The sequence below is a fragment of the Gymnoscopelus microlampas genome, assembly GCF_963454915.1.
Source record: "Gymnoscopelus microlampas genome assembly, chromosome: 19".
Lineage (NCBI taxonomy): Eukaryota > Metazoa > Chordata > Actinopteri > Myctophiformes > Myctophidae > Gymnoscopelus > Gymnoscopelus microlampas.
Window position 1 is genome coordinate 4318572 of NC_139956.1, and position 15897 is coordinate 4334468.

Here is a 15897-nt window from a genome sequence, read left to right on the forward strand (position 1 = left end):
CTTCCTCCAGTCCACAGACATTGCTGCGTGGTGATACTAACATTGCTTCCTCCAGTCCACAGACATTGCTGCATGGTGCTACTAACATTGCTTCCTCCAGTCCACAGACATGGTTGCGTGGTGCCACTAACATTGCTTCCTCCAGTCCACAGACATGGTTGCGTGGTGCCACTAACATTGCTTCCTCCAGTCCACAGACATTGCTGCGTGGTGCTACTAACATTGCTTCCTCCAGTCCACAGACATTGCTGCGTGTTGTTACTAACATTGCTTCCTCCAGTCCACAGACATTGCTGCGTGGCGCTACTAACATTGCTTCCTCCAGTCCACAGACATTGCTGCGTGGCGCTATTAACATTGCTTCCTCCAGTCCACAGACATGGTTGCGTGGTGCTACTAACATTGCTTCTTCCAGTCCACAGACATGGTTGCGTGGTGCTACTAACATTGCTTCCTCCAGTCCACAGACATTGCTGCGTGGCGCTATTAACATTGCTTCCTCCAGTCCACAGACATGGTTGTGTGGTGCTACTAACATTGCTTCTTCCAGTCCACAGACATGGTTGCGTGGTGCTACTAACATTGCTTCCTCCAGTCCACAGACATGGTTGCGTGGTGCTACTAACATTGCTTCCTCCAGTCCACAGACATGGTTGCGTGGTGCTACTAACATTGCTTCCTCCAGTCCACAGACATGGTTGTGTGGTGCTAATACCATTGCTTCCTCCAGTCCACAGACATGGTTGCGTGGTGCTACTAACATTGCTTCCTCCAGTCCACAGACATTGCTGCGTGGTGCTACTAACATTGCTTCCTCCAGTCCACAGACATTACTGCGTGGTGCCACTAACATTGCTTCCTCCAGTCCACAGACATTACTGCGTGGTGCTACTAACATTGCTAACTCCAGTCCACAGACATTACTGCGTGGTGCCACTAACATTGCTTCCTCCAGTCCACAGACATTACTGCGTGGTGCCACTAACATTGCTTCCTCCAGTCCACAGACATTACTGCGTGGTGCTACTAACATTGCTTCCTCCAGTCCACAGACATTACTGCATGGTGCTACTAACATTGCTTCTTCCAGTCCACAGACATTACTGCGTGGTGCTACTAACATTGCTTCCTCCAGTCCACAGACATTGCTGCGTGGTGCTACTAACATTGCTTCCTCCAGTCCACAGACATTACTGCGTGGTGATACTAACATTGCTTCCTCTAGTCCACAGACATTACTGCGTGGTGATACTAACATTGCTTCCTCCAGTCCACAGACATGGTTGCGTGGTGCCACTAACATTGCTTCCTCCAGTCCACAGACATTACTGCGTGGTGCTACTAACATTGCTTCCTCCAGTCCACAGACATTACTGCGTGGTGCTACTAACATTGCTTCCTCCAGTCCACAGACATTGCTGCGTGGTGCCACTAACATTGCTTCCTCCAGTCCACAGACATTACTGCGTGGTGCTACTAACATTGCTTCCTCCAGTCCACAGACATTACTGCGTGGTGCTACTAACATTGCTTCCTCCAGTCCACAGACATGGTTGCGTGGTGCCATTAACATTGCTTCTTCCAGTGCACAGACATGGTTGCGTGGTGCTACTAACATTGCTTCCTCCAGTCCACAGACATTGCTGCGTGGTGCTACTAACATTGCTTCCTCCAGTCCACAGACATGGCTGCGTGGTGCTACTAACATTGCTTCCTCCAGTCCACAGACATTACTGCGTGGTGCTACTAACATTGCTTCCTCCAGTCCACAGACATTACTGCGTGGTGCTACTAACATTGCTTCCTCCAGTCCACAGACATGGTTGCATGGTGCTACTAACATTGCTTCCTCCAGTCCACAGACATGGTTGCGTGGTGCTACTAACATTGCTTCTTCCAGTCCACAGACATGGTTGCGTGGTGCCACTAACATTGCTTCCTCCAGTCCACAGACATGGTTGCGTGGTGCTACTAACATTGCTTCCCCCAGTCCACAGACATGGTTGCGTGGTGCTACTAACATTGCTTCCTCCAGTCCACAGACATGGTTGCGTGGTGCTACTAACATTGCTTCTTCCAGTCCACAGACATGGTTGCGTGGTGCCACTAACATTGCTTCCTCCAGTCCACAGACATTACTGCGTGGTGCCACTAACATTGCTTCCTCCAGTCCACAGACATTGCTGCGTGGTGCTACTAACATTGCTTCCTCCAGTCCACAGACATGGTTGCGTGGTGCCATTAACATTGCTTCTTCCAGTGCACAGACATGGTTGCGTGGTGCTACTAACATTGCTTCTTCCAGTCCACAGACATGGTTGCGTGGTGCCACTAACATTGCTTCCTCCAGTCCACAGACATTACTGCGTGGTGCCACTAACATTGCTTCCTCCAGTCCACAGACATTGCTGCGTGGTGCTACTAACATTGCTTCCTCCAGTCCACAGACATGATTGCGTGGTGCCATTAACATTGCTTCTTCCAGTCCACAGACATGGTTGCATGGTGCCACTAACATTGCTTCCTCCAGTCCACAGACATGGTTGCGTGTTGCTACTAACATTGCTTCCTCCAGTCCACAGACATGGTTGCGTGGTGCTACTAACATTGCTTCTTCCAGTCCACAGACATGGTTGCGTGGTGCCACTAACATTGCTTCCTCCAGTCCACAGACATGGTTGCGTGGTGCTACTAACATTGCTTCCTCCAGTCCACAGACATGGTTGTGTGGTGCCACTAACATTGCTTCTTCCAGTCCACAGACATGGTTGCGTGGTGCTACTAACATTGCTTCCTCCAGTCCACAGACATTGCTTCCCTCCAGTCCACAGACATTACTGCGTGGTGCTACTAACATTGCTTCCTCCAGTCCACAGACATGGTTGCGTGGTGCTACTAACATTGCTTCCTCCAGTCCACAGACATTGCTGCGTGGTGCTACTAACATTGCTTCCTCCAGTCCACAGACATTGCTGCGTGGTGCTACTAACATTGCTTCCTCCAGTCCACAGACATTGCTGCATGGTGCTACTAACATTGCTTCCTCCAGTCCACAGACATTGCTGCGTGGTGCCACTAACATTGCTTCCTCCAGTCCACAGACATGGTTGCGTGGTGCCACTAACATTGCTTCCTCCAGTCCACAGACATGGTTGCGTGGTGCTACTAACATTGCTTCCTCCAGTCCACAGACATGGCTGCGTGGTGCTACTAACATTGCTTCCTCCAGTCCACAGACATGGCTGCGTGGTGCTACTAACATTGTTTCCTCCAGTCCACAGACATTGCTTCCTCCAGTCCACAGACATTGCTGCGTGGTGATACTAACATTGCTTCCTCCAGTCCACAGACATGGTTGCGTGGTGCTACTAACATTGCTTCCTCCAGTCCACAGACATTGCTGCGTGGTGCTACTAACATTGCTTCCTCCAGTCCACAGACATTGCTGCGTGGTGCTACTAACATTGCTTCCTCCAGTCCACAGACATTGCTGCATGGTGCTACTAACATTGCTTCCTCCAGTCCACAGACATTGCTGCGTGGTGCCACTAACATTGCTTCCTCCAGTCCACAGACATGGTTGCGTGGTGCCACTAACATTGCTTCCTCCAGTCCACAGACATGGTTGCGTGGTGCTACTAACATTGCTTCCTCCAGTCCACAGACATGGCTGCGTGGTGCTACTAACATTGCTTCCTCCAGTCCACAGACATGGCTGCGTGGTGCTACTAACATTGTTTCCTCCAGTCCACAGACATTGCTTCCTCCAGTCCACAGACATTGCTGCGTGGTGATACTAACATTGCTTCCTCCAGTCCACAGACATTGCTGCATGGTGCTACTAACATTGCTTCCTCCAGTCCACAGACATGGTTGCGTGGTGCTACTAACATTGCTTCCTCCAGTCCACAGACATGGTTGTGTGGTGCTAATACCATTGCTTCCTCCAGTCCACAGACATGGTTGTGTGGTGCTACTAACATTGCTTCCTCCAGTCCACAGACATTGCTGCGTGGTGCTACTAACATTGCTTCCTCCAGTCCACAGACATTACTGCGTGGTGCCACTAACATTGCTTCCTCCAGTCCACAGACATTACTGCGTGGTGCTACTAACATTGCTTCCTCCAGTCCACAGACATTACTGCGTGGTGCCACTAACATTGCTTCCTCCAGTCCACAGACATTACTGCGTGGTGCCACTAACATTGCTTCCTCCAGTCCACAGACATTACTGCGTGGTGCTACTAACATTGCTTCCTCCAGTCCACAGACGTTACTGCGTGGTGCTACTAACATTGCTTCTTCCAGTCCACAGACATTACTGCATGGTGCTACTAACATTGCTTCCTCCAGTCCACAGACATTGCTGCGTGGTGATACTAACATTGCTTCCTCCAGTCCACAGACATTGCTGCATGGTGCTACTAACATTGCTTCCTCCAGTCCACAGACATGGTTGCGTGGTGCCACTAACATTGCTTCCTCCAGTCCACAGACATGGTTGCGTGGTGCCACTAACATTGCTTCCTCCAGTCCACAGACATTGCTGCGTGGTGCTACTAACATTGCTTCCTCCAGTCCACAGACATTGCTGCGTGTTGTTACTAACATTGCTTCCTCCAGTCCACAGACATTGCTGCGTGGCGCTACTAACATTGCTTCCTCCAGTCCACAGACATTGCTGCGTGGCGCTATTAACATTGCTTCCTCCAGTCCACAGACATGGTTGCGTGGTGCTACTAACATTGCTTCCTCCAGTCCACAGACATGGTTGTGTGGTGCTACTAACATTGCTTCTTCCAGTCCACAGACATGGTTGCGTGGTGCTACTAACATTGGGCCTCATTCAGCAATAAATTCGTAAGTTGTCTTCTTAAATTTCTTCCTAAGTGAATTCCTAAGAGAAGTCGAGTCAGATTCATGAAACGTTCTTAAAAGGCAGAATTGTTCGTAACTATGTTCTTGATGATGATGAATCACAATCCTCGTAACTTGAAGGGGTGTGCCAGTTAATCCTAATTACCATAGGGAGCCTCCCCACCAATCCCCATATAAGGCATGACTGCATGGCTCTGCCTGCAGTCACACCTGTGTGTGATTGCTGCACACAGAAATCACAGGAAATCACACAGAGAAATAAAGTTGAGAGAATGAAGTAAAGAATACCTAAACTAAAGCCTAAAGATGGTGGAACACCAGACTCCAAACATAAAAAGAAATAAATATTTCTGTGGAGGTACTTCTGAAGTGAACAGCAAATTATTTTATTTAATTAATGAATGTATTTTATTATTTCTCTCACATTAATCAACATATCACCACTCGACATCAATGTAAATTTGCTGAAATTAGCTGTTAAAAATGTTATCCATATTTCATGTTCAGGAGTAGCGTTAGTAGTGGATATAAAACATTTTAGTACTGAAAGCTGGTGGGTGGATATAGAGGGTCTTTAAGGTAGCAGCTGCTTGGTATGTAATGGGGTGGAAATTGGGGTGTGGTGGGTGATATGGTGGTGCAAGGAGGGGTGTAGGGGGCTGTGTGGGGTATTTCAGGTAGGAAGGGGACTTGAAAATGGGGGTGTGGCGAATGTCGGGATATGGGGGTGGGGGTATGGGGGGGCGATGAGGGTGGGTTGGGTGGGGGGTTATGGGGTGGGTATGGGGCTTGGGCTTCAACTCAACCGGGTCCGTTTGGGTTAGATGCATTTGGCTGCAGACCCCCACCTGAAAATATTTTCTGCTAGGGAAATGTTTTCAAGATTTATCAAAATGTTTCGAAAATAAACGATCTACAAGTTCAAAATTGCCAGTAATGGGACGCGTTGTGAGCTTGTAGATCAGCTATTTTCAAACAAAGTGTAAAATAGGGTTAAAGTGATTAAACTGTTCCTCGTTTGCTGTGGACCCCCTGGAACAGCTTCAAGGACCCCTGGGGGTCCCCAGACCACACCTTTGAGAACCTTTTTTGCTCTAAAGATATGATACAAATATTATTGTAATTTAAATCCTATATATACAACTGTAGAATTGAAGAAACTTCAAGAATTAATTATTTTTGCACAAACATATCACTTAAGAACTCAAAGGCCACCCTAAGAGTGCTCTCTAGTATGCGTAGATTTCTTCTTAACTTAAGAACAAATCACAGCTAAGAAAACATTTGTGAATGGCAAAATCTCTTAAAAAACTTCTTAAGTGGGTCTAAGAACAAATTTGTTCGTAAGTACGGTTCATGAATCGGGCCCATTGCTTCCTCCAGTCCACAGACATGGTTGCGTGGTGCTACTAACATTGCTTCCTCCAGTCCACAGACATGGTTGCGTGGTGCTACTAACATTGCTTCCTCCAGTCCACAGACATGGTTGTGTGGTGCTAATACCATTGCTTCCTCCAGTCCACAGACATGGTTGCGTGGTGCTACTAACATTGCTTCCTCCAGTCCACAGACATTGCTGCGTGGTGCTACTAACATTGCTTCCTCCAGTCCACAGACATTACTGCGTGGTGCCACTAACATTGCTTCCTCCAGTCCACAGACATTACTGCGTGGTGCTACTAACATTGCTAACTCCAGTCCACAGACATTACTGCGTGGTGCCACTAACATTGCTTCCTCCAGTCCACAGACATTACTGCGTGGTGCCACTAACATTGCTTCCTCCAGTCCACAGACATTACTGCGTGGTGCTACTAACATTGCTTCCTCCAGTCCACAGACATTACTGCGTGGTGCTACTAACATTGCTTCTTCCAGTCCACAGACATTACTGCGTGGTGCTACTAACATTGCTTCCTCCAGTCCACAGACATTGCTGCGTGGTGCTACTAACATTGCTTCCTCCAGTCCACAGACATTACTGCGTGGTGATACTAACATTGCTTCCTCTAGTCCACAGACATTACTGCGTGGTGATACTAACATTGCTTCCTCCAGTCCACAGACATGGTTGCGTGGTGCCACTAACATTGCTTCCTCCAGTCCACAGACATTACTGCGTGGTGCTACTAACATTGCTTCCTCCAGTCCACAGACATTACTGCGTGGTGCTACTAACATTGCTTCCTCCAGTCCACAGACATTGCTGCGTGGTGCCACTAACATTGCTTCCTCCAGTCCACAGACATTACTGCGTGGTGCTACTAACATTGCTTCCTCCAGTCCACAGACATTACTGCGTGGTGCTACTAACATTGCTTCCTCCAGTCCACAGACATGGTTGCGTGGTGCCATTAACATTGCTTCTTCCAGTGCACAGACATGGTTGCGTGGTGCTACTAACATTGCTTCCTCCAGTCCACAGACATTGCTGCGTGGTGCCACTAACATTGCTTCCTCCAGTCCACAGACATTACTGCGTGGTGCTACTAACATTGCTTCCTCCAGTCCACAGACATTACTGCGTGGTGCTACTAACATTGCTTCTTCCAGTGCACAGACATGGTTGCGTGGTGCTACTAACATTGCTTCTTCCAGTGCACAGACATGGTTGCGTGGTGCTACTAACATTGCTTCCTCCAGTCCACAGACATGGCTGCGTGGTGCTACTAACATTGCTTCCTCCAGTCCACAGACATTACTGCGTGGTGCTACTAACATTGCTTCCTCCAGTCCACAGACATTACTGCGTGGTGCTACTAACATTGCTTCCTCCAGTCCACAGACATGGTTGCATGGTGCTACTAACATTGCTTCCTCCAGTCCACAGACATGGTTGCGTGGTGCTACTAACATTGCTTCTTCCAGTCCACAGACATGGTTGCGTGGTGCCACTAACATTGCTTCCTCCAGTCCACAGACATGGTTGCGTGGTGCTACTAACATTGCTTCCCCCAGTCCACAGACATGGTTGCGTGGTGCTACTAACATTGCTTCCTCCAGTCCACAGACATGGTTGCGTGGTGCTACTAACATTGCTTCTTCCAGTTCACAGACATGGTTGCGTGGTGCCACTAACATTGCTTCCTCCAGTCCACAGACATTACTGCGTGGTGCCACTAACATTGCTTCCTCCAGTCCACAGACATTGCTGCGTGGTGCTACTAACATTGCTTCCTCCAGTCCACAGACATGGTTGCGTGGTGCCATTAACATTGCTTCTTCCAGTGCACAGACATGGTTGCGTGGTGCTACTAACATTGCTTCTTCCAGTCCACAGACATGGTTGCGTGGTGCCACTAACATTGCTTCCTCCAGTCCACAGACATTACTGCGTGGTGCCACTAACATTGCTTCCTCCAGTCCACAGACATTGCTGCGTGGTGCTACTAACATTGCTTCCTCCAGTCCACAGACATGATTGCGTGGTGCCATTAACATTGCTTCTTCCAGTCCACAGACATGGTTGCATGGTGCCACTAACATTGCTTCCTCCAGTCCACAGACATGGTTGCGTGTTGCTACTAACATTGCTTCCTCCAGTCCACAGACATGGTTGCGTGGTGCTACTAACATTGCTTCTTCCAGTCCACAGACATGGTTGCGTGGTGCCACTAACATTGCTTCCTCCAGTCCACAGACATTACTGCGTGGTGCCACTAATTTTGGGGGTCCTTGACATGAAAAAGTTTGGCCACTGGAGACACTACATTGTTGTCATGGTGAGAAAAAAAAAAGTTTTCTGTTTTACCACTTTTTCTCCCCAATTTAGTCGTTATGCTATTGATTCCACCTCACATACATTTCTGTGTTGTCACTGCTGTTGTATCCTACTACTGACTCACCAGTCAGTGAGGAGCCCCCACCAGGAGGACGTAGAGCCTTCGTTCTACTCCTCCCGCCCAACACTCCCTGCTGACAGGTGCCGCCCCTCAGCCCCATGTGCAGTCACAGTGACTATTATCACCCTCCCCAGACCACAGGCCAATTGTGTTTGTACTGTATATAGACGCTCGACAAAGCAGGATGTACCACGATGGATTCCAACCCACCACAACCTCCATGGTGGTGGGCACTGGGCAGGCACTTTACCACTGCACCACCCGAGCACCGTTTGGTGCGTTATTCTAAAAAAAAGTCTAAATTTGTTCAAAGGCTAGGGAGAAGAGGTGTGTAGGTGTTAGGCTAGATTTCAAAGGCCTAGGGAGGGGGCAGATCTGACTGGAAGTGGAAGGCTGTTCCATAGTTTTGGACTTGGCTGCCACACAGAGAGGGCTTGATCACACTTTAGTTTGAGGCGGGTTTGTGGGACCTTAAGCAGTGACAGGGCAGCGGTTCCTGGTATAAATAACAACAAATTCACCATTTTAAAAGTTTGGACTTGTTACAGCTGCCAGAATCCTGCTGCGGAATTGGAAGGCCCCTAGAACAGTGGTTCTCAAACTTTTTCATGTCAGGGACCCCCAAATTGACACTTATTAGCGGACCCCCATTTGAAATAATACGGGGACCCCAAACTAGCCTATAGTAAAATCAATGTCAATTTAACTCTGAGAGTGTACAACAGGTCCATTTGGTTCCATTTGTACACTCAGAGTTACATACCCATAAGGGTCCATTTAGTTCCTAACTATCCATAATTTAGCTGGGGACCCCCTGGAACTCCCCCAAGGACCCCTGGGGGTCCCCGGACCCCACCTTGAGGACCAATGCCCTAGAACACCTGGGCTTAAAGAGTGGAATGAGGAAATGATTAAGATTACATCATATGAATATATGTTGGGTAGAGTGAATGGAGAAGGAAAGATGAAGGAGACATGAGACAGATTTTGGATGAACCTTTTCTGATATTGGGATTGCTAGAGTCTAGCAGCTAGACTGTACATCTATTTTGTTTTTATTTCTTGGAATGGCTGTATTGTGTTGTTTTATGTTGTATGCTGCTTTGTACCACTGGAGTTACATTCTGTACCATATTGAAAAACAAATAAACATTTGAATTACAACAAAAAAAAGCATCTGAGAAGAGGATCTCAGTGGCCTGGGGTTATCGCTAAAGTCAGCCCGGAATCTGACCTGGACACAGACAAGAGCATTTTAATCCTAGTCATTAAGCTACTAATATAGACTGGTCATGTTTGCATGTTTGGCATTGTAACAGCTGAAATCAATAATATATCAGTATTAGGATATTAACCTGCGGGCCACATTAAGTGAAGGTGGGGGCCGCCAGTTGCCCAGGTATGCTCTAACCTCTGAGTGAATGTCTTCAACTTTACACTAGGGAGGTCAAAACCTCCCTAGTGATTAATGATGTTAATGAATAACCCTGAATGAACCCTAACCCTGAATAATGATGTTGAACATCATTATTCGGTTAATTAATCATCATTCGTTAAATTTCATGATACAATTAATAAACGTTTTGTTACCAGCACGCCCTGACTCCTCTGGTGCGTTATCATCCTAAAACAATGATAGGCAAGTGAAGGTCACACTCAGAGTGGCAAGATCAGTGAGTTTTTATTTCTATGTATGCCTTTAGAAATTAACATGTTTCGGCCATCCGTTAGCCTCATCTCACTGTCAGTTTTTTGCCTTGTTCAACGGCTGAGTTAATGCCACACATCTTCAATACGTTCACGGCTATGGCAGCGGCTGTGTTGAACCAACCTGTTTGAAATGTCTTATGTATTTTCTTTTTGTGTTAGTTGAAGAATCCTGATTTCTGCAATCTGGAGGTGTGCAGTGAGAAGATGGAAGTCATCAAGGATGCTATCGACAGAGTCGCCAGACGGGAACAGAATCCAACGTACCGACTGGATGCTGAGGTAACCCCAGTGTGATGCTGCATGGTCCATGAAGCTGACCTCTGCTGTGGGTTCACTGTTGTGTTACAGGTGGTGGTGAAACAGCGCAAGGAATACAGGAAACTATACAGGTTCTATACAGGAAACTATATAGGGAACTTTACAGGGAACTATACAGGTTCAAAGGGCAAACATTCCACCTGTAATTAAAAATGTCCCTGAAATTAGAAGAAGCAAGACACCAGTTTTCTCTCAGTATTTTCTGCTAAAATGACAGTATACTAATTAAAGTGAAGGTCTCGTTATTAAGCTACACATTCAGGGGGATACTCGTGGTTGTGAGATTATGTTGTACATACACTGGCCTGTCAGGACAAGTTTTGTGTGATTCGGCCTAATTTAAAAATGGGTCTGGCTTTAACTATGTTATTCATGTTTTCTCTTGTCAAGGTTCTACTGCTTGACAAGAACTCATATCATCGTGTCCAAGCGGCTCCATTCATTGAAGGTAGTCATGTTTTTTTTTGTAAACTTTTAAAGTACCTAATCGGTGTCATTACATATCCATGTCTATTCACAGCTACGGTCCTTTAAAGTGTGGTGTTGTAACTGTAGTGGATTGATTGTTGTCTGCAGGCATCCACATACTAGAGGACATCTTGAAACAACAGAATCTGACCTCCTCCTGTCCACCTGCCGATCAACCACCACCAGGTGAGAACCTCTCCCATCTATAGACTAGCTTTATATTCTGTTAAAACCAGAAGTGTAGTCAGCTCTTGCCCTGCCTAGCTGCTGGAAAAATCTGCTCCTCTGACAACAATAGATGCATTGGCTGCCCCTCTATTGGCTATCCCCTCGCGGAGGTGCGGCCAACATTTTGCCCACCCTAAATGTAAATCCTGCCTACTCACTTGACTAAGATAATGTTAGAGTGAGATGGTCAAGTATTTTTTTTCCCTGCTTTCTGTTGAACAGACCAGCAGAGTTCACAAGACCCTCCTCTCACAGAAGAGTCATCCAGGCCACCAGAGGCAGCTAAACGAACCTCTCCGCCGCTGAAGTTGCCCTCTGCGACCGCCGTCCCCCTGTTCCTCAGAGCCAACAAAGAACTGCCCCCTAGTGAACCGATGACGTCCATCGTCAACATGAAAAGGTTGAGAGCCATCCTTCCCAAGCCATCAGGGAAGGGCCTTTCTGCCAGCCAAGCGAGCCATGAAAATGCTATTGAGATTGATGCCACGACATCAACATCCACCCAAACCTCCAGGTCTGGTGAAGCCCACCTGTTCTTGAGATGTTAGGGGGCTAGCCAACACATTTAATGTTTGGGTTTTATTGGGTTTATATGTGCAATGGTTTGATTAAGAAGGGAGTAGTTCGAGAGTGAAAATAAGATGGACTAATTATTTTTGCACAGTTGTAAATAGTTTCAGAAATAAGTATTGAAGTGCTTTAAAGTTTAAAATGTGTGATTTATCTTAACTTTGGTGTTTCTACATGCAAGAGGTTTAGAAGTAATACAAAAAATGTTAGTATTACTTTGATATCATGACCATGCACATTTCATATAATAGATTCAACAGTTCATATCGATGCCAGAGTGGTTGTAGTGGCTTAGTTTAACCAGCAGGTGGGGGTTGAGGCACGTCATTTTCATCATTCCATCATGTGTGTTCACTCCAAGTAACTTGACATTTGCCGTTGTTTGTAATGATTTGATTCTTGATGGCCCACAAACTCCATGAATGGATGGATCATATAACTAATGGACAAACCGATTGGTATGACACCCTAGCCTATAATGTTCAACTGTGTCTGTATTTCAACATCAGGTTTGTAGGCCAATTGAGCTTGAATACATTTAATTTGAGTCAACTATTGGGGGTCCCCAACAAAAGTAGTTAAAGGAGTAGTTCAACCAAAAAAATACTTATTTTCTATCAATTACACACCCCGTGATGCCTTGAATTCATGGAGATGTTTTTATCGCATTCCTAAGCCAATGATTTGATGACCAGTGGAGACTCAATGAATTGAAGGCTTCATGCATGGGGTGTGTAATTGATAGAAAATAAGTTTGGGGGTGAACTATTCATTTAACATAGCGTCACAATCATTTTAACCACTTTATTCATTTGGCTATTCAAAAATAGCAGATCTGCAAGCTCGAAAATCATCAATCGAAAATGTTTGGAAACTTGAATCATTTAGGTTTTTTAATGCATAGCTAAATCTTCCGCAGCCAAATATGCGGGGTCCTGGTAAGTCATGATCATAAAACATTTGATTCTGTAAAAAGAAAAAAAAAAAAAAAACTTAAAACAAAGGGTATTTATTAAATGTAGTATATCATATGATTTTCACAGTTTAAACATTAAAAAATATATATTACTTTTACTCCACTACAATTATTGGAAAACTATAGTTACTAGTTACACTGTAGATTGTGATTATTATTACAAAACATACATAACCATTTCAGCCATTTCAAAATGTGAGCTTGTAGATCTGCCATTTTCAAAGGAGTTTTATATTTTTTAAAGTCCAAAGGCCTAGTGCGCACTGAAAGTCCTGTCAACAAGCTCTGTTTGCTATTGGAGGCGACAGACTAGACTGTGAAAGAACTTTTATTTATATCCATTTATTTTTCTTGCATTGTCAACAAAGAAGATTCAGTCAAGATTAAATACAACACACATACCACATACCAAAATGTTGTGAAATCCTATCACAATTAAGAGTACCGTTCCCATACCAGGCCGTAACACAGCCAGATAATAATTAAGGAAATGAAATAGGAAATGTATATATAAACCAATAAATAAAAACATAATACATAAATGAATAAATACAGCGGAGCACAGAAAAAAGTGAAACATGTTGCTGAGTTAGCTGAGCTAGTCTTCGGGCGTAAAAGGCCTCTGTATCAACGCGAAGAAGACGTGAGACGTTCTTTTGCCATGATGACTACTAGAAGGGCAGCAGACACCATCCGCATCGCCAACGTACAGGCCGGCCCTTTACCACTGGACGTCTATGACATTTGCAGTACAAATAATATTATTGCGTCTATTGACCCCCCCAGGAGTGCCGCTGCAGCACCATCGCACAATAGTTAATCTCCTAGCTATACCTGGTCTTAATGTCAATTCCCGAATGGTTGATATTTTGAACGCCATTGTCCCCCCCCCCCCCCCCCTCGTTGTAATCAACGGGCCTCTCGGTGCTGCTACTGCATGGATCAACCAGAACGCGAATCCGTGCAGATTTGGTTTTACTCAGTCTAGAGCTGCTGATTACCAACATGGTGACACATTTAATGATTTGATGCAAATACAATACATAGTGAGAGCCTCCACAACACTAGCGGCAGGGGCAGCCCAGTTTGTAGGACCTGCACTCCAGTTGATTACTGGAGTGCAGGCAGCCCACGCCCGCTGAAGGAAGCTGGCTCGGGTCGGCGGGTCCCGCAGAGTGTTCCGAGCTCTGGGTGGGTGGAGGGTTCTCGGCTCTGTCGGCGACCGTGGCCGGCCAGGCACGGCAGCCTACAGTGGTGGTCCACCACCGCTATTTTTTTAGAACAATTGTTCGAAATCCTAAGGGTTTTCTGAAATACGTATGTTGCTATAACGCATGTTGCTAAAATCTAAAATGATACAGATATTTTCCCGGTTTTAATGGGTTAAGGTGAGGCAGTTCAGAATGGATGGGTTGTGGTTGGTCTTTTCTTTTTTTGGTCTGTCAATTTTTAAGTAATGTGAGGCATTTTTTTGGTGTACATTTCTGTACATACACAGAGTCAAATTTTTATTGTTTTATTGTTCCCAGTTGTATTAAAATAAAACAACTTATTTCCCACTTTATCACATTTGTGTGATTTTTGTATTGTCTTTATCTTGTCATCACAACCGTGTGTGTGTCAGGTGTACTGGGTTTAGAGGATTTATGTGTGGTTAATAATGCCGCTGGCCAAAAAGAACAGATCTGCTAGCTAGCCTGATTTATACTTAAGTTGCATGCCGTATAGCAGATCTACAAGTTCACAACGTGTCGTGAGCTTGTAAATCTGCTATTCACTGAGCACGACACTGGCACGCAATTAAGTATAAATCAGGCTTAAAGCTTGCTGATCTGTTCTTTTTTCCCCAAAATAATCTGTCACATGTGAACTTGGGATCCTCCACCCTGACAAGCACTTGGAATGTAGGAGTTGAGGCACTACATTTTTTTGTTATCCGTACAATGTGTCTAATGTGCATATTAGGATTTATAATATTTGAGTAATTATAGTATTTAGTGTGTGTTAGGGTGTTATGGGGCTATAGTTCTCTTGTGGGACACACGGTGTTGGAAAAAGTACTCAAATGTTTTACTTAAAGTATCAATACTGCAATGTAGAAATAGTAAACGTCCAGAATTCAAAATGTACTTGTAAAAAAGTATTGGCATCAAAATGTTCTTAAATGTACCAAAAGTAAAAGTACTCATTATGCAGAAATGTCCCATTTCAAGTTTCAAGGGCTGAAGTGATTAATGTATGTTTTATAATAATAATCAATCTACAAAGTAACTGGATGGACTGTGATTGTGGGAGAGTAGAGACTGTTGTGCATGTCCTCTTTGAGTGTGAGAAATATAGGGCTGAGAGATTGCAACTAATTGAAGAACTGGAAGGCATTGGAGTCTCCACTTTGGATTATAAATCTCTATTCAGCCAGGAAAAGGAGCGTCAAGCTGTGGAGAGGAGAGTGTTGGCTTTCCTCCATAATACAGACCTATCAGAGCATATGAGAGAACATTAAGGAGTGTAATTCCATCCGGAACTGTGGAGGGCAGTAATACGCAATAGCGTCTACACTGCCGGAAATTTAACAGAAGAAGAAGAAGGTCCACCCGAAGTCTTCGGGCTGAAAAGGCCTCTCTATCAGCAAGGCGAAGACGTTAGACCTTTCGCCAATCGCTATGGCGGTTGTTCATCTATACCCTACTAGCACCTCTCGAGAAGTCCGCCACCAAACCAATAACAATTTGCCACTGGACATCTACGACATTTGCAGTGATGGTGGTGAAATTCATTCTATTGACCCCCTACCAGGCGGCGTGGTGCACTGTACCACAATAGCAGATATCAAGAATGAAAATATTCCCGGTTTTCATGTAACCACCACCCGAGTGGATGACATCATGCAACACTTTGTCCCCCC

The 15897-nt window shown here is 45.5% G+C and overlaps 1 protein-coding gene across 1 annotated transcript in view; it reads left to right on the forward strand.

Moving 5' to 3' along the window:
• LOC311034844 (vitelline membrane outer layer protein 1 homolog) overlaps positions 1-12866 on the forward strand; it is a 286803-nt gene extending 273937 nt beyond the window's left edge. The window contains exon 5 of the transcript XR_014599634.1: positions 12850-12866. The gene's annotated coding sequence lies outside the window, so the exon portion shown is untranslated. The remainder of the gene's footprint in view (positions 1-12849) is intronic.
• Positions 12867-15897: the final 3031 nt, after the last annotated feature.